The 19,600-nt window shown below is 43.9% G+C and overlaps 1 pseudogene; it reads right to left on the reverse strand.

The window, feature by feature from the left end:
• Positions 1 to 999: 999 nt before the first annotated feature.
• LOC141105181 (uncharacterized) lies at positions 1,000 to 19,009 on the reverse strand (annotated as a pseudogene).
• Positions 19,010 to 19,600: the final 591 nt, after the last annotated feature.

Here is a 19,600-nt window from a genome sequence, read left to right on the forward strand (position 1 = left end):
CTACATTCTCCGACAGATCTCCTCCACCATCCACACTACATTCTCCGACAGCTCTCCTCCACCATCCACACTACATTCTCCGACAGCTCTCCTCCACCATCCACACTACATTCTCCGACAACTCTCCTCCACCATCCACACTACATTCTCCGACAACTCTCCTCCACCATCCACACTACAATCTCTGACAGATCTCCTCCACCATCCACACTACATTCTCCGACAGCTCTCCTCCACCACCCACACTACATTCTCCGACAGCTCTCCCCCATCCACACTACATTCTCTAAGAGATCTCCTCCACCATCCACACGACATTCTCAGACAGATCTCCTCCACCATCCACACTACATTCTCCGACAGATCTCCTCCACCATCCACACTACATTCTCCTACAGCTCTCCTCCACCATCCACACTACATTCTCCGACAGATCTCCTCCACCATCCACACTACATTCTCCGACAGATCTCCTCCACCATCCACACTACATTCTCCTACAGCTCTCCTCCACCATCCACACTACATTCTCCGACAGCTCTCCACCATCCACACTACATTCTCCGACAGCTCTCCTCCCACCATCCACACTACATTCTCCGACAGATCTCCTCCACCATCCACACTACATTCTCCGACAGCTCTCCTCCACCATCCACACTACATTCTCTGACAGCTCTCCTCCACCATCCACACTACATTCTCCGACAGATCTCCTCCCACCATCCACACTACATTCTCCGACAGCTCTCCTCCACCATCCACACTACATTCTCTGACAGCTCTCCTCCACCATCCACACTACATTCTCCGACAGATCTCCTCCCACCATCCACACTACATTCTCCGACATCTCTCCTCCACCATCCACACTACATTCTCTGACAGCTCTCCTCCACCATCCACACTACATTCTCCGACAGATCTCCTTCCACCATCCACACTACATTCTCCACATCCTACCACAGACTCCACCTATCAACAAATGTCACCTGGATGTACTAAAAAATATATTTTTTAATGATACAGTTCTCTGGACTTAACAGTTCCATTTGGTAACTTCCACTGTACATTTATCAGCGGTTTTCTCCAATGTCTATTTAGATTTCCTTTATGTGTAAAGCATTTCCGCAGCCTGATCATAAAAAAAAGCCTTTTGCCCCGTACACACGATCGGAATTTCCGACAACAAATGTTTGATGGGAGCTTGTTGTCAGAGATTCCGACCGTGTGTAGCCTCCATCGGACATTTTTTCTCGGAATTTCCGACAACAAAAATTTGAGAGCTGGTTTTCAAATTTTCCAATCGTGTGTACACAATTCAGACGCACAAAAGTCCACGCATGCTCGGAATCAAGCAGAAGAGCCGCACTGGCTATTGAACTTCATTTTTCTCGGCTCGTCATACGTCTTGTACGTCACCGTGTTCTTTGCGATTGGAATTTCCGACAACATTTGTGCGACCGTGTGTATGCAAGACAAGTTTGGGCCAACATCCGTTGGAAATATATCCAGGATTTCATTGTCGGAATGTCCGATCGTGTGTACATGGCATTTCAAGTGTGTTTTTCCTGATGTCTGACCAGGCTTTCTTTCTTCCTGAAACGTTTCTCACACTCTGGACAAGAAAAAGGACGCTCACCAGTGTGAATTCTCTGATGCCTCAGAAGTTTTGCTTTCTCAGCAAAAGATTTCCCGCACTCTGAACATAAAAATGGACGCTCACCCGTGTGAATTCTCTTATGCTTAACAAGGTTTCCTTTGTCATTGAAATGTTTCCCGCATTCAGAACAGGAATAGGGGCGTTCACCTGTGTGAGTTCTCTTGTGTCTCTGAAGGTCTGATTTTTGAATGAAAGATTTCCCGCACTCTGAACACAAGAAAGGACGCTCACCAGTGTGAATTCTCTGGTGTTTCAGAAGGTCTATTTTCTGAACAAAACATTTCCCGCACTCTAAACAAGGAAATGGACGCTCCCCCGTGTGAGTTCTCTGATGTTTAAGAAGACTTCCTTTGTCATTGAAATATTTTCCGCACTCTGAACATGAATAAAGATACCTGCATGTGTGACTTTTCTGATGTTTGAGAAGTGTTTTTTTCTCAGTGAAACATTTCCCGCACTCTAAACATAAGAAAGAGCTTTCACCCGCGTGACTTATCTGTTCTTTATAAAGTGCTCCGTTTTTATTGAGAAATTTCCTACATATCGAACACATCAATGAATTCTCTGCTGTGTTCCTCAGGATGTCTACTGTAGTTCCCAATGATTTCATAGGAGAGGGATTCACTGATCTCTCCACAGAGTAAGATATATGGTGAGCATTTTGATTAATGTGATTTACTCCTGAAGAATATTGTGCAATATTATTATCTTCTGCATTACAATCTGAAGATAAAATAAGATGTCCCTCTGAGGTATTCCAGACATAGTGTTCACCTGTTGGAAGCAATTTAAATAAAAGTTAAAAGTATTCTTCGTGTTTTGCCTTGAGTTATCATATACTGTATATTGTACAAACTCAACAATGCCCCAGAAATTTGGCTTGGAATTGGGCGCAAGTATGACACCAAACTATGAATACAAACCTGAAATAGAATACAGTACACCCAAACGACACTGGGTAACAGTCTTTGTGAAATAATTATATTGTTACTGTAAGAATGGAGATGGGTCCTTATGTCTTGGAAACATGAGACCATATTGAAGAATGAGGAGTAAAGCAGTGGAGGACAATTTATCAATAATGGTGGCCTCAAGAACCATCCCCAACATCACAAATGGACCTCAAGTTGAGCGTTTGCAATTTTACAAAAACCTATGGACAAAAAGACTTTGGACAAACTACAGTAGAAGGTCAGAGACTGTGAATATTCTATAAGAGATGGTCAGAAAGTGAAAACATGTTGCAAGAGGAGTTAAAGAGTGAGGACATGCTGCAGGAGACAGTCAGAGGAACCTTTCATATGGTGTACAGTATCTCCTCCTCATTTGTTGGGAACATGATATTAAATTGAGGAATGGAGATGGACCTTTCATATGGTGTACAGTATCTCCTCCTCATTTTTCTGGAAACATGACGTTAAAGTGAAGAATGGAGAGGAACCTTTCATATGGTGTACAGTACCTCCACCTCATTTGTTGGGAATAAGACGTTATATTGAGGATTGGAGATGGACCATACATATGGAGTACAGTATCTCCTCCTTATTTGTTAAGAACCCTGACGTTATATTATATTGAGGAATGGAGATGGACTTTTCATATGATGTACAGAATCTCCTCCTCATTTGTTGGGAACATGACATTATATTGAGGAATGGAGATGGACCTTTCATATGGTGTACAGTATCTCCTCCTCATTTGTTGGGAACATGACGTTATATTGAGGAATGGAGATGGACCTTTCATATGGTGTACAGTATGTCAAATGTGAATTTTTTCTGTATTTAGTGTTTATTACTTACTTGTTTCCATATGTAAAGATTTCGCCTGTTTACTGTCCATAATCATCTCCCCCTCCTCCATAGACTGCTGATCTTCACTTGCCAACATCTCTTGTTTTTTCTCCTTAATCTCAACTTTCATTTCTTCCAGTTCTTCATCCTGAACCCCAACAATGATAGAATACATTTGTAAAAATAAACAGGAGATTACATAGAAGAATGTCATTTCATAATGTTTGAATTTTAGATCTTCAGTCCTGTCTACCTGATCAAGTTGTGCATAGCTGTGATCTTCCTGTGTGGAATCCTGGGAATACACAGGAAAGGAACATCTCTCTGGTGGGTTCCCATTACTGGATCCATCTGTAGGAAACACACACACTGACTGAATACATTGTTTCTATGTGTTTATCGGATGATGGGGGATCTAGGTGGACCCTCCGTACTGCTCTCTCCTTTACAATAAAGTCTCCTCTTACCCGGTGATGTGAGGGGCGGCTGATTCTCCATCATGACGTTCTTGTAGTGATCCTTGTGTCCTTCTATATACTCCCACTCCTCCATGGAGAAATAGACAGTGACATCCTGACACCTTATAGGAACCTGACACACACAATGATACAGTCACCATCCAGACACATCCCTTGTCTGTTACTGGATAATGTCCCAGAATTCCCACCACCGCTCACCTCTCCTGTCAGCAGCTCAATGATCTTGTTGGTGACTTCTAGAATCTTCTTGGCACTGGTTACCTCTGTTGTCAGGCAGTGAGGTGGAGGCACTGTGATGGGTGATGTCCTGTGAAGACGGCTGCTGGGTGATAATGGATCTCCAGATGTTTTCTTCACTACTTTATAATTCTGTGTAAAGATAGCATGTGGCAGTTATTACTACAGACTTCTCTTTAGTTGGGTCATTACAAAAATATAAGAAATGTCATGTGATCTCCCAGAATCCTCCCCACCTCTCCGGTCAGCAGGAAGATGATCTCCAGGGTGAGGTTTAGTAGCCTCTCAGTCATGTGACTTTGGTCTTTTTCCATTCCTTTTGATGTGGTCATGTGATCTATACGGGACTCTCCTCTCTGTAGACGGATAATAAACTGAGAATTATCTGGACTGTACCGGGATGAATAATATCTGCACAGAGTATACTGTATTACAGATCTTTTTATTCAACCTCACTAACCCTCACTGTCCCTTTAAGAGCCTTTTCACACACGCATTCTGTCTGCGTTTCCTTCACCGCCCTTGCGATCTGCAGCAGGTGTCAATGCAATTCTAACAACACCCCAACCACAGGTTGCAAATGCAGTGTGTTCCTGTACGATTCCTGGTGTGAACTGGTCCTAAAGTAAAACTGTTTGTCTTAAAGTGTTCAGAAAAAACAAAATAACTTTGCGCTAACTCAAACGTGTAAGCCGCTAACACTGCAAATAGAATTTTTACTGTAAACCATAAAATATGTAAATAAGTGCAGCGCTAAAAATTATGCAAAAGTGAAATGACAAATGTGAATATCAACGTATAAAATTCTCATAATAATAAATGTCCATTATCAATAAATCAAAGTCCATCTTTTTTGTGAAAACATTAAAATCACCACGTGGATATATAACTAAAAGAGTGATCAGACAATCCCCAAAGTAATGAAGGCGTACCATGGATTTTGGACCTAAAAATGCATATGCTACATAGGTCAACACAAGCCTTTACTGCCCAATGGCAATGGTATAGATGATGAGGACCAAAAGAAGATAAACGGTCTTGGAGGCCTTCTCAGGGATTTGTTGTGAAAAACCACACTTGTGCAAATACCACCACCCATATCAATGGAGGCTTACCGAAAGGTTGGGACCCAAAACAGCGTATGCTGGATGAGTCAAGCAGGCTTAAAACTGCCCACTGGCAATGGAGAGGAGATCCCAATGATACACTGGAGAAGAGATCCTGGGGGTGCTTCACTGGGGTGCTTTCTCCATGCGGAAGTTAAAAACGTCCTCGAACATGCCCCACATAGGATAAAAAAGGGCCATATAGTGTAATTCCGTAAAATTATAAATTTTATTGAAAAAGAAAAACACTTACATTTAAGAAGTAATCAAGCGCTTGTATGTAATAAAATGGCGGCAGTGGAGTCCTCCCGACGCGTTTCGTCACATAGGACTTCGTCTGGGGTACTTGCCCACTGCAGCCAGACTCCTTTATATAGGCACTGAGACCTGAGAATGAAAACTCCTCCTACAAGCTTTAACCAGACACTGATAGAAGTCACAAGACTATTATATACTGCTGATGATAAAAGGTATTTAGCAGTTTATATTTACTAAAATAATTGCATTTCCATGTTCTGTGTGCTGAGGAAGACAAGACATAGTGAATGCAGGCTCCTGGGTTTAGTAACACTTTAAGTTTAGATTGACTATAGGAGGGTTAGATCCTTTGCTGAGGTATTGTTCTATCTATGTCCTAATTTGGAGATTTCACTTCTTGTCCAGGTTATAGATGTCAAATGGAACAGAATGTGAAAGAAAAGTCATTCAATTGGGATACAGACCTAAACAAGATGGAGTTCGGCATTAAAAGGGGTGTACTGATGGAGAAAATAAATGTACAGTTGTTAGGTGGGGGCAGGATAGGCTTCTCTGAAGAGATGAGTTTTCAGGGATCGTCTGAAAATGGACAGAGTAGGAGATAGTCTGACAGATTGGGGTAGAGAGTTCCAAGAGGATGGGAGAGGCTCTGGAGAAGTCCTGGAGGTGGTGTAAGAGGAGGTGACAAGGGAGCTCAAGAGCAGTGGTCTTGGGAGCAACGTACAGATTGATTTGGTTGGTATTTTGAGACTAGGTCAGTGATGTAGTTGGGGGCAGAGTTGTGGATGGCTTTGTAAGTAGTTGTTAATATTTCGAATTTCATTTGTTGAATGAACGGAGGGCAGTGAAGGGATTGGCAGAGACGAGTAGCAGACACGGAGCGGTTTGTAAGGTGGATGAGTCTGGCAGCAGCATTCATGACGAATTGAAGAGGGGATAGCCTATGGAGAGGTAAGCCAATGAGGAAGGAGTTGCAGTAGTCGAGGTGAGAGATTACCAGGGAGTTCAATAAAAGCTTTGTGGTGTCATTGGTTGGAAAGGGACGTATTTTGGAGATGTTGTGGAGGTTGAGGTGGCAAGGTTTGAACAGGGATTGGATGTGGGACCGAAAGGATAGTTCGGAGTCCAGGATAACATCTAGCACCCTGACATGCGGGGATGGGTTAGAGTTGCCACCTCATCCACATATTAATTACACAGGTTCTGAGGCTAATTAAATGCAGGTAAGACACTGAGTTTAGTTTAATCAGCCACCGAACCTGTGTAACTAATGTGTTTTCAGGTTTAAAAGGATAGGTGGCAACCCTAGGATGGGTCGATAGTTGAGCCATTGATTTTGACGGAGAAGTTAGGGGGAGAGGCACGTGGGGGGAGAAATATGAGCTCGGTTTTGGATAGGTTGAGTTTGAGGAAGTGGTGTGACATCCAGGCTGATATGTTTGTTATTAAATTAGTGATGTGTAAGGAGACTGATGTTGCGAGCTGAAGGGTAGAGAGATAGATTTGGGTCTCATCAGCCTAGAAACGGTATTGGAAGCCATGGGAGGCTATTACCTGACCCAGGGAGGAGGTGTAGATCGAGAATAGGAGAGGTCCAAGAACAGAACCTTGGGCGGCCCCAACTGAGTAAGGAAGAGGAGAGGAGGAAGTAGAATTCTCCGACCAGGAGATGTCCAGGGTCCATTAGGAAAATCGGAAATGATCTATGCCTCTACCCTTTGTGTTGGCTATAAAAAACAATACTGTATCCATGCACTCCAATATGAGACAAAAGTAATAAAGTTACAAACTACTCTGATATTGTAACTATGGTTGCCACCTCATCCCTTTAAACCCGAACACATATGAATTACACGGGTTCTGTGGCTGATTAAGGTAGTAATTAAACTCACTTGGTGCCTTATCTGCATTTAATTAGCTTCAGAACCCTTGTAATTCAAAGGTGTTCGGGTTTAAAGGGATGAGGTGGCAACTCTAGTTGTAACAACAAAGAAAGACTTCAGAGTGTAACAATGTGATCCATAATCATTCTCCGACTTACCTTGTTTTTGTACCTAGGTGTGTTTCCTGAAGTTTCCAAACTCGTTACATTGCGTTCAACTTAAGAAATTACAGCTACTGAAACCACCCAATTCTTTACCCTACATGTATTTATGTGTGCACCAATTTCTGGAGATGACAAAATGTATGGAGGAAGATGACGGACATGACGGGGGGGTTAATGGATGTACATCTAAAATAATATCTCATTACCTCCTCTGCTGCCAGTTCCAGCAATGTCTTCTCTCTACCTCCTGTTTATACTTCTACGTCACTTCCTGTCGCTACAGTACATCACTTCCTGTTTCTGCCTTACTTCCTGTTTGCGCCTCCTTTCATTCTCTGTCTGTGCGTTCCACTCACAATATGTAGGATTGTCTTCTTGTGGAGAACATAAAAACTGCAGCCTATTGTCCTTCGTTTCAATGTGTTTATTGAATATTTCAAAGTTTAAGGACAGTACCTTAGATCAGGGGTCTCCAAACTTTCTAAACAAAGGGCCAATTTACTGTCCTCCAGACTACAGGGGCCGGACTGTGACCATTGGGAGTACAAAATGTCCCAGCATCAGTGGAAATAAACAATCCCCCTTCACTGTCAGTGGGAGGAATTGTGCCCCATCATTGGTGTTATTGGGCCCCATTGTTGGTGTCCTTGGGAGGAACTGTACTCCATTGTTGATGTCACTGGTAGGAAGTGTGCCCTTCATTGTTAGTGAATAAAATAGCACCCCCAAGGGCCACCTAAAAGCAAGCAAAGGGCCGCAGTTTGGAGACCACTGCCTAAAGCCTTGTACACACGATCAGACTTTCGGCAGGGAATTGTGTGATCACAGACTGTTTGCCTAAAATGTGACCGTTAGTACGCTCCATCAGACAATTGTTGTCCAACTTAATTCCCTCAACCCTATCCAAAAATAAAAACAACATCCCCTAGACTGTTCATAAAAGAAACATTTGAATGAGCTTCTGTCTTGCTGCAGGGTGAAGCCTATGCGGAAGACCTGGCCAGTAATTCTGCGTCTCTTATGGGAGTAGTGCTACACACACTACATTCTCCGACAGCTCTCCTCCACCATCCACACTACATTCTCCGACAGCTCTCCTCCACCATCCACACTACATTCTCCGACAGATCTCCTCCACCATCCACACTACATTCTCCGACAGCTCTCCTCCACCATCCACACTACATTCTCCGACAGATCTTCTCTACCATCCACACTACATTCTCCGACAGCTCTCCTCCACCATCCACACTACATTCTCTGACAGCTCTCCTCCACCATCCACACTACATTCTCTGACAGCTCTCCTCCCAACATCCACACTACATTCTCCGACAGATCTCCTCCCACCATCCACACTACATTCTCCGACAGCTCTCCTCCACTATCTATACAGGTTTGCGTCTGATTGGCTGCGGCTTGATGATGTTACTCCTGTGCATGTGTATGCCGTCCCTTCAGAGCGCATGCGGCGGTGATGTCACCGGCTGCATGCAGTGTGAATATATCCAAAACTGTGCAGATTTAGGAGATATTTACTGTACCTAGGGCTAAGTCTTAATATAGGCTTTCCTGTAGGGACAAGAGCCAAAGAAGGGTTTACTTCCAACTTTAATCAACCACTTTCCAAATAAAAGATGTGAGATCTTTATTGGCATATTACCCAACGCTTTATTAAACAAATATAAAGAGAAGGTTCCAATGATCAATGATATAATAGAAGTTCCACCAAAGCGATTGAGTGAAACAGAAGCAGCTGTGTGGAGAGGATAAAACCTGGTATGGGATCCACCATACCAAAAAAAACCTTCCTTCTAGCCACAAGACACAAGGTGGTCATTTTACATCATCAGGTAGGTCTCTGCTGAGCAGGTTTCCAGATGTGCTTTCCAAGTTCTGTAGCACAAAGTAGCATAGTTGGAGACCCCAATGTAACATTCGTCCAAGGAAACGGAGTGCAGCAAATGCTCACTTCTGCATCCCTCACGTCTTCAACCCTCATCCACAACTCATCTCTGCACAACTCATCCACTTCTTTCCCACCGTCCCAACTCCACCTGGTACAGTTGAAGACCTATAACGATCAACATACCGCTTGCCCCCCTTCCCCACATCTTCTGAAGCTTGTGGCTTTAAAACATTTCCAAGCAGGGTTTTTTTCAGCCCGAACTGCGGGAACGCAGTTCTGGCACCTCCAGCACTAAATGTATGTAATGGGTGGGGTGTGCAGGAGGGTCAATTGATGCTGGCTGCTGGGGGATCTATTGTCACTGGTGGGGATATATTTTTGTGTGAGGGTCTATTGTTGCTGGTGGGGGCTCTATTGTTGCTGGGGAGTCTTATGTTGCTGATAGTAATCTACTATTGAGGTTGAGGTTGATTGTTGCTGTATTCTGGAAGGTCTATTGATGCTGGGGGGGGGTCTAATGTTGCTGGTGAGGATCTTTTGTTGCTGGGGGTGGTATTTTGTTGTGGGCGGTCCATTGTTGCTGTGTGTGGGGGGTCTTTTGCTGTGTGGGGGAGCTATTGTTGCCGTAGTGGGTGTCTATTGTTGTTGGGGGGACCTATTGTTGCTGGGGTGGGGTCCATTGTTGCTGGGGGAGTCTATTGTTGTGTAAGGGATCTATTGTTGCTGTGGTGAGGTCTATTTTTCCTGGGGGGGGCTATTGTTGGGGTGGGATCCATTGTTGCTAGGGGGAGTCTATTGTTGTGTGGGGGAACTACGTACTGTTGCTGAGAGACCTATTGTTGCTGGGGTATGGTCCATTGTTGCAGGGGGAGTCTATTGTTGTGTGAGGGATCTATTGTTGCTAGGGTGGGGTCTATTGTTGGTGAAGGGACCTATTGTTGCTAGAGTGGGGTCTATTGTTTCTGGGGGGAGTCTATTTTTGAGTGAGGGATCTATTGTTGCTGGGGTGAGGTCTGTTGTCGCTGGGAAGCCTATTGTTGCTGTGGTGAGGTCTGTTTTTGCTGGGGGGAGCTATTGTTGGGGTGGGGTCCATTGTTGCTAGGGGGAGTCTATTGTGTGGGGAACTACTGTTGCTGGGGGACCTATTGTTACTGGGGGAGTCTATTGTTGTGTGAGGGATCTATTGTTGGTGAGGAGACCTATTGTTGCTGGAGCGGGGTCTATTGTTTCTGGGGGGAGTCTATTGTTGCTGAGATGAGGTCTATTGTCGCTAGGGGGGGCTATTGTTGCTAGGGTGGGGTCCATTGTTGCTGGGAGAATCTATTGTTGTGTGGGTGAACTATTGATGCTGGGGTGGGGCACATTGTTGCTAGGGAGGGTCTATTGTTGTGTGGGCAAACTATTGTTGTGTGAGGGATCTATTGTTGCTGGGGTGGGTCCATTGTTGTGTGAAGGATCTATTGTTGCTGGGGTGAGATCTATTGTTGCTGGGGTGGGGTCCATTGTTGCTGAGGGGACCTATTGTTGCCCCACAAAATGATACTTGGGGCAGTACTGGGAGGTGGGTAGGGGTTGGAACCAAGGGACGGTGCTTAGAGGAGTGTAGGTTGTGTAGACAAGGGGAGACTCGGAAGAGGGGAGTTCCTGCACCTATTCTCTGAGAAAAAAAGCCCTATTCCCAGATATACTTCAATTCCTGATATACCCATTATGAGGGGCTCTCACTTTCCTTGTTGGATTTCTATTATACAGTGGGGAAAATAAGTATTTAATCCCCTGCAGATTGTGTAAGTTTGCCCACTTACAAAGAAATGAAGGGTCTATAATTGAAGGTGTAATTTAAATGATAGAGCCAGAATATCAACCAAAAATCTGGAAAACAAACGATACAGATGTTATAAATTGAGTTGCAGTTCAGTGGGTAAAATAAGTATTTGATCCCCAAGCAAAACATGACTTAGTAGTTGGTGGAGAAACCCTTGTTGGCAAGCACAGAGGTAAGATGTTTCCTGTAGTTGGTTACCAGATTTGCACACATCTCAGGAGGGATTTTGGTCCACTCTTCTTTACAGATCTTCTCTAAATCCTTAAGCTTTCTTGGCTCTCAACTCAAAGTTTCAGCTCCCTCCATAAATTTTCTATAGGATTAAGGTCTGGAGACTGGCTAGTCTGACCTTAATGTTCTTCTTGAGCCACTCCTTTTTGCCTTGTTTTGGGCCTTTGTCATGTTGGAAGACCCATTCATGACCCATCTTCAGTGTTCTGGCTGAGAGAAGAAGGTTCTCATCCAAGATTTTACAATACATGGCCACGTCCATTGGCCCGTCAATGCGGCAAAGTCGGTCTGTACCTCTAGGAGAGAAACAGTCCCAAAGCATCATGTTTCCACCTCCGTGCTTGACTGTAGGGATGGTTTTCTTAGGGTCGTAGTCAGCATTTTTCTTCCTCCAAACACGGCGAGTCGAAAAGCTCAATTTTGGTCTCATATGACCACAGTACTTTTCCCCAAACCTTCTCTGAATCATTTAGATGTTCATTGGCAAACATCAGATGGGCCGGTACACGGACCTTGCAGGATTTCAATCCATGGCGGCGTATTGAGTTACCAATGGTTTGTTTGGTGACAGTGGTCCCAACTGCCTTGAGATCATTCACAAGCTCCTCCCGTGTAGTTCTGGGCTGATCCTTCACCTTTCTCATGATCATCCTTACCCCATGAGGTAAAATCTTGCATGGAGCTCCAGACCGAGGGCGATTGATGGTTATTTTGTGTTTCTTCCATTTGAGAATAATCGCTCCAACAATTGTCTCCTTCTCACCAAGCTTCTTGCTAGTGGTCTTGTAGCCCATTCCAGCCTTGTGCAGGTCTACAGTCTTGTCCCTGACGTCCTTTGATAGTTCTTTGTTCTTGCCCATGATGGTGAGGTTTGAATGGAAGAAAGAGATTCTGTGGACAAGTGTCTTTTATACACATAACGAGTTGTCACTAGGAGCACCTTCTTATATTGACAGGACTAATCCATGTTTTTTCAGGATTTTTGGTTGATATTCTGTGTCCAGGGCTGGACTGGGACAAAAATTTGGCCCTGGACTTCATCCAGACCAGCCCACTTTAATTTTGCAAACACACACAAAAACAGTATATAAACTGTACGCAATTGCGCAAAAAAAGCCCCCCCTTACATCAGAGTCCCTAGAGAGCCCCCCTTACATCAGTGTCCCCAGACAGCCCCCCACTTACATCAGGGTCCCCAAAGAGCCCCCCTTACATCAGGGTCCCCATATAGCCTTCCCCTTACATCAGGGTCCCCAGAGAGCCCCTCTTACATCAGAGTCCCCAGAGAGGCTCCGCCTTACATCAGGGTCACCAGAGAGCCCCTCCTTACATCAGGGTCCCCAGAGAGCCTCCCCCTTACATCCGGGTCCCCCCCAGAGAACCTCTCCCTTACATCCGGGTCCCCAGAGAGCCCCCCTTACATCAGGGTCACCAGAGAGAGGGCAGGCAGTGAGAGCTGCCTGCCCGCTCTCCAGCTCTCCCGTGCTGCCCGCCGCATGGCTGCAGAGAGCCCATGGCCCGGTAGTGGTCCGGGACCCTGTGGTTGGGGACTCCTGGTCTGACTCTGGGCTATGGGCCCCAGATTCAGGGCTATAGCCCCAAAAGTCCCCCCCCTAGCGATGCCACTGGCTGTCACTGAAACCGGCCCACTGAGCCATCGGCCCACCGGGAAACTCCCGGTAGTCCCGATGGCCAGTACATGCCTGTCTGTGTCTATCATTTATCATGTTCTAACAGCCATTAAGAACAGACTCCACCTATAACTCAATAACACTATTGCCAGGATGTACTCTTTAAAAAAAATCTAATTGGTTTTATTATACACTTCTATGGACTGGATAGTTCAGCTTGATAAAAGCCACCTTACATTTGTTACCATAATCATCAGCAATGTGTAATTCAATGTCCAACATGATCTCCTTCATGTGTAAAACCTTTCCCGCACTTTCATATGTGACTTTTCTGATGTTTGAGAAGGCTTTCTTTCTTCGTGAAAGATTTCCCACAGTCCGAACACAGATACGGACGCTCTCCCGTGTGACTTCGTTGATGCCTAATAAGTTTCGCTTTGTCGTTAAAACATTTCCCGCACTCGGAACACGAGAAAGGACGCTCCCCCGTGTGAATTCTCTTATGTTTGAGGAGGTTTCCCTTATCGTTAAAAAATTTCCCGCACTCCGAGCACGAAAACGGACGCTCGCCCGTGTGAGTTCTCTGATGTTTAAGAAGGTTTCCTTTGTTGCCAAAAAATTTCCCGCACTCCAAACACGAATAGGGGCGCTCGCCCGTGTGAGTCCTCTTGTGCCTAAGAAGGTCCGATTTCTGAATGAAACCTTTCCCGCACTCTGAGCAGGCGAAAGGACGCTCACCGGTGTGAATCCTCTGGTGTTTAAGAAGGTCTCCTTTCTGAATGAAACATTTCCCGCACTCGGAACATAAATAAGAAACCTCGCACGTGTGGCTTTTCTGGTGTGTAAGAAGCGTTCTTTTCTCGGCAAAGCATTTCCCACACTCTGGACACGAGAAAGGACGCTCACCAGTGTGACTTCTCTGGTGTACAAGGAGGCTTCTTTTTACAGTGAAACTTTTCCCACACTCCGCGCATGAGAAAGGACGCTCACTCGTGTGGTTTTTCTGTTGTTTGAAGAGTGCTTCGTTTTCAGCGAGAGATTTCTGACACACCAAACATGTCAATGTTCTCTCCACTGAGTCACCTCCTACAAAACCTAAAGAAGATTCTGCGGGATTAGATGGATTTGTGGATTTATAAGGACTATGAGGTCCAAGTGGAAGATCTGAAGTAAAAATATGTGACCTGTCAGGGTTTGACAGATCCATGGATCTCTCCAAATGATAAGGTCTGTGATGTATATTTTGAGTAATCAGATTTACTCCTGGAGAATCCTGTGTGATGCCATTATGTTCTGCATTATAACCTGGAGATAACATGAGATGTCCTTCTGGGGTGTTCCGGATATAGCGTCCACCTGTTGGGAAACAATTTCTAAATTAATAAGAACTATTCATGTCCTTACATTCAGGAATCACATATATCACACTAAACCTCTACACAGTTTCCCTTAGCTTTGGTTTAGAATTGGGTGCAATCTTAACAATGGAGATGGACCTTTCATATGGTGTACAGTATCTCCACCTCATTTGTTGAGAACATGACGTTATATTGAGGAATGGAGATGGACCTTTCATATGGTGTACAGTATCTTCACCTCATTTGTTGGGAACATGACATTATATTGAGGAATGGAGATGGACCTTTCATATGGTGTACAGTATGTCCTCCTCATTTGTTGGGAACATGATGTTATATTGAGGAATGGAGATGGACCTTTCATATGGTGTACAGGATACTTTATATACATAGAAGATGATTACTTACTTGTGTCTATTTGTAGAGAAGATTCCTCCTGTTTACTTTTCATAATCATCTCCCCCTCCTCCATAGACTGCTGATCTCCACTCACCAACCTCTCTTCTTCTTCCTCTTTAACCTCAACTTTGATGTCTTTCAGTTCTTCACCCTAAAGCCCAAAGTTGATGCAATACATTTAAAAAAAGGAACAAGAGATTACATGGAAAAATGTCATTTCACAGCTTAAAAAGTATTTTTAAGTCTACATGCTCAGTCCCATCTACCTGATGATGGTGAGGGATGGTGTGACCTTCCTGTGTGGAATCCTGGAAATACAGAGGACGGGGACATCTCTCTGGTGGGTTCTCATTACTGGATCCATCTGTAGGAAACACACACACCGACTGAATACATTGTTTCTATGTGTTTATCAGATGATGGGGGATCTAGGTGGACCCTCCGTACCGCTCTCTCCTTTACAATAAAGTCTCCTCTTACCCGGTGATGTGAGGGGCGGCTGATTCTCCATCATGACGTCCTTGTAGAGATCCTTGTGTCCTTCTAAATACTCCCACTCCTCCATGGAGAAATAGACAGTGACATCCTGACACCTTATAGGAACCTGACACACACAATGATACAGTCACCATCCAGACACATCCCTTGTCTGTTACTGGATAATGTCCCAGAATTCCCGGCACCGCTCACCTCTCCTGTCAGCAGATCAATGATCTTGTTGGTGACTTTTAGAATCTTCTTGGCACTGGTTACCTCTGTTGTCAGGCAGTGAGGTGGAGGCACTGTGATGGGTGATGTCCTGTGAAGACCACTGCTGGGTGTTAATGGTTCACCAGATATTTTCTTCACTACTTTATAATCCTGTGTAAAGAGAGAAAGTAATAATTATCACAACAGACCTCCCAGAATCCTCCTCACCTCTCCGGTCAGCTCTGTGTTTTATTAATAGAGATAAGAGTGATGTCATGTGACCTCCCAGAATCCTCCTCACCTCTCCGGTCAGCAGGTAGATGATTTCCAGGGTGAGGTCCAATATCCTCCTCGTCATGTGACTTTGGCCCTCCTCCATCTTCATTGATGTGGTCATGTGATCTATACAGGCCTCTCCTCTCTGTAGACGGATAATAAACTGAGAATTATCTGGACTGTACTGGGATTAATAATTTCTGCACAGAGTTCCTCCAGAGTCCTTACACCTCAGGCGGCTTCTTATATGATATTACAGACTTTGGTTAACTTCATTCCAAAAGTATATCAGAGAATCCCTCTAAAACACTACACAATCTTAACCATTTTCTTCACTCAATCTAAAACTATAAGTAGGAGTTAGAACCTCTGTTGAGATATTCCAGTGCCTGTGTTCCGGTTAGGGAGATTTCCTTCACCTTTCTTCCAGTAAATGTCAAACATAAAAGGATATGAGGGAAAATAAGTCCAAAGGGGCTATCGGAATAATCAGACAGAGGTTCCAAAGCTACCTTCTTCATAGAAAACAAAACATATTAGCTGGAGTAATGCTTTCGAAGGCGGTCTAACTTGGTAATTATGGGTTCAGAGTTGCCAACAAATGAAAATAAATGGAGGAGCACCTTAAATGGTTTACGAAGACAAATTCCTGTTGACATCGTAGTGTCGTACTTTGCTTCTCAGCTCATTTTAAACTATTAGGCTTTGGGGCTACACTGAAGAAAAAAAAAAAAAAAAATTCATTGATTCCAGTGGGACAAAATAATCCCCATTACGGGTGTGGGTGGGATCAAATAAGCTCTATCATTGGCCATCACTGGTACCAATAAACCTCCTTGGTAGTGTCAGTGGGATAAAATAAGCCCCATCATTAGTGTCAGTGGGATAAAAATACGTCCCATCATTAGTGTCAGTGGGATAAAAATATGTCCCATCATTGGTTTCAGTGATATAAAATAGGTCCCATCATTGGTGTCAGTGATATAAAATACGTCCCATCATTGGTGTCAGTGATATAAAATACGTCCCATCATTGGTGTCAGTGATATAAAATACGTCCCATCATTGGTGTCAGTGATATAAAATACGTCCCATCATTGGTGTCAGTGATATAAAATACGTCCCATCATTGGTGTCAGTGATATAAAATACGTCCCATCATAAGTGTGAGTGATATAAAATACGTCCCATCATTAGTGTCAGTGGGATAAAAATACATCCCATCATTGGTGTCAGTGATATAAAATACGTCCCATCATTGGTGTCAGTGATATAAAATACGTCCCATCATTGGTGTCAGTAGGATAAAAAGAGCCCCAAATTTAGTGTCGGTGAGATATAAAATAACCCTTTTTAATGTTGTCAGTGACATAAAATAAGTCACATCATTGATTTAATTGGTATAAAATACGTCCCTTCGTTGGTGTCAGTGGTATAAAATAAGCCCCATCTTTGGTGTCACTTGGATAAAATAAACCCCATTATTGGGGTGGTAGGGATAAAATAAACCCCATCATTGGTGTCAGTGGTACCAATAAACCCCCTCGTTAGTGTCAGTAGGATAAAATAATCCCTATAGTAGGTCTCAATGGAATAAAATAATCCCCATCGTTGGGATAAAATAAGCCCCTTTGTTGGTGTCCATGAGATAAAGGAAGCCCCATCTTTAGTGTCAGTGAGATATAAAATAAGCTCCGTCAATGTTATCAGTGGCATAAAATAAGTCACATAATTGGTTTAACTGATATAAAATACGTCCCATCCATAGGCGTGTGCACAGGGTGCGCCCGGTGTGCCCGAACGGATTTTGTTGTCGGAAAATTTTAGATCCAGCTCTCAAACTTTGTGTGTCGGAAATTCCGATGGAAAAAGTCCGATGGAGCCCACACACGGTCGGAATTTCCGACAACAAGCTCCAATCGCACATTTTCTGTCGGAAAGTCCGTGTGTACCGGGCATAAGACTGGGATGGCATTAAAGTTCATGTAAAGGCAGGTGTCCCAATACTTTTGACAACACATACACATGGGTGTTTGAGCTTTGGGGTGCACACCCTAATGCAATAGGCTTTGCACACATCGTTGGTGTCACGTGCATAAAATAAACCCCATCATTGGTGTGGTGCAATAAAATAAGCCCCATCCTTGTGTTGATAGGATAAAATTAGCCCCAACTTTGGTGTCAGTGAGATATAAAATGAAGCCCCTTCAATGTTATCAGTGGCATAACATAAGTCACATCATTGGTTTAATTGGCATAAAACGCACCCCATCGTTGGTGTCAGTGGTAAAAAACAAGCCCCATCTTTGGTGTCACTTGGATAAAATAAACCCCCATCATTGGTGTGGTGGAATAGAACAAGCCCCAACTTTGTGACTGGTTACCTACACGGACACCCGTTCCCGCACTACTGCTCTGCGAATGTCAGGATTATACGGTGATTACCGACGGCTTCAACGGACATTTACAACTGCGATGCCAGGTGATGAAATTCAGAGTTCCAGCACCCCATCGCCACTCGGTCAAGTCTCCTGGATCCTGTGGGATGCGGACATTGTGGGTCTAGACGTGTCTTCTAACCTGAGGAAGCACTGATGTTAGCCGAAACTGTTGCTTTCCATAGTCATAGAAATATTCTCACTAATCTAAATCACATTGAGGAATTGTCCGGGATCCTTAGATTAGTGAGAATATTTCTATGGATATGGAAAGCAACAGTTTCGGCTAACATCAGTGCTTCCTCAGGTTAGAAGACATGTCTAGTTACAAAGAAACACAGTATATATCATAGGCCAAAAATGATGGGTGTCCCCACTTTAACCATTTACGTGATCAATAAAAAACGTGATCTGTGATGCTTTTGCGACTTACCTTGTAACTTTGTACCTAGATGTGTTTCCTAATGTTTCCAAACTCCTCGTATAAAACTTTTTCAATTGATTGCAAATTCTGCAACCACCGGATCATTTCTCCTAAATATATTTGTTTGTGTAGCAGTTACTGGGTGTAGATCTAAAATAAAATCTCATTACCTCCTCTGCTGCCAGTTCCAGCAATGTCTCCTCTCTACTTCCTCCTGCCTCACCTCTCACCCGGAACTTCCTGTCTGTATATTACGCCACTTCCTGTCTGATCGTTATATCATTTCCTGTGTCTTTGTGTTCCACTGACAATGCCTTAGATCGTCTCCTTGTGGAGAGTATAAAAAACTGCAGCCTGTGTTGTTTTTCAATACATTGACAGCTGCTCTCTGGGGCGTTCTTCAATTTGGTTGTATACAGTACTAAGGTTGCCACTTGTCTGGGATTCACCCGCACAGTCCGGGTTTTGAATCATGTGTTTGGGTTTCAGACCACCTAAAGCTGGACACATTATTCAGATGGGAATGTGGCTCGGAACGGTTTTGAACCATTTGTTTGGTTTTCAGTCCACCTAAAACTGGACAAATTATTCAGATGGGAATGTGGCTCAGGACGGTTTTGAACCATGTGTTTGGGTTTCAGTCCATCTAAAACTGGACACATTATTCAGATGGAAATGTGGCTCGGAACGGTTTTGAACCATGTGTTTGGGTTTCAGTCCACCTAAAACTGGACATATTATTTAGATGGGAATGTGGCTCAGAACAATTTTGAACCATGTGTTTGGGTTTCAGTCCACCTAAAACTGGACACATTTTTCTGATGGGAATGTGGCTC

Source organism: Aquarana catesbeiana, linkage group LG08, assembly GCF_042186555.1.
Source record: "Aquarana catesbeiana isolate 2022-GZ linkage group LG08, ASM4218655v1, whole genome shotgun sequence".
NCBI lineage: Eukaryota > Metazoa > Chordata > Amphibia > Anura > Ranidae > Aquarana > Aquarana catesbeiana.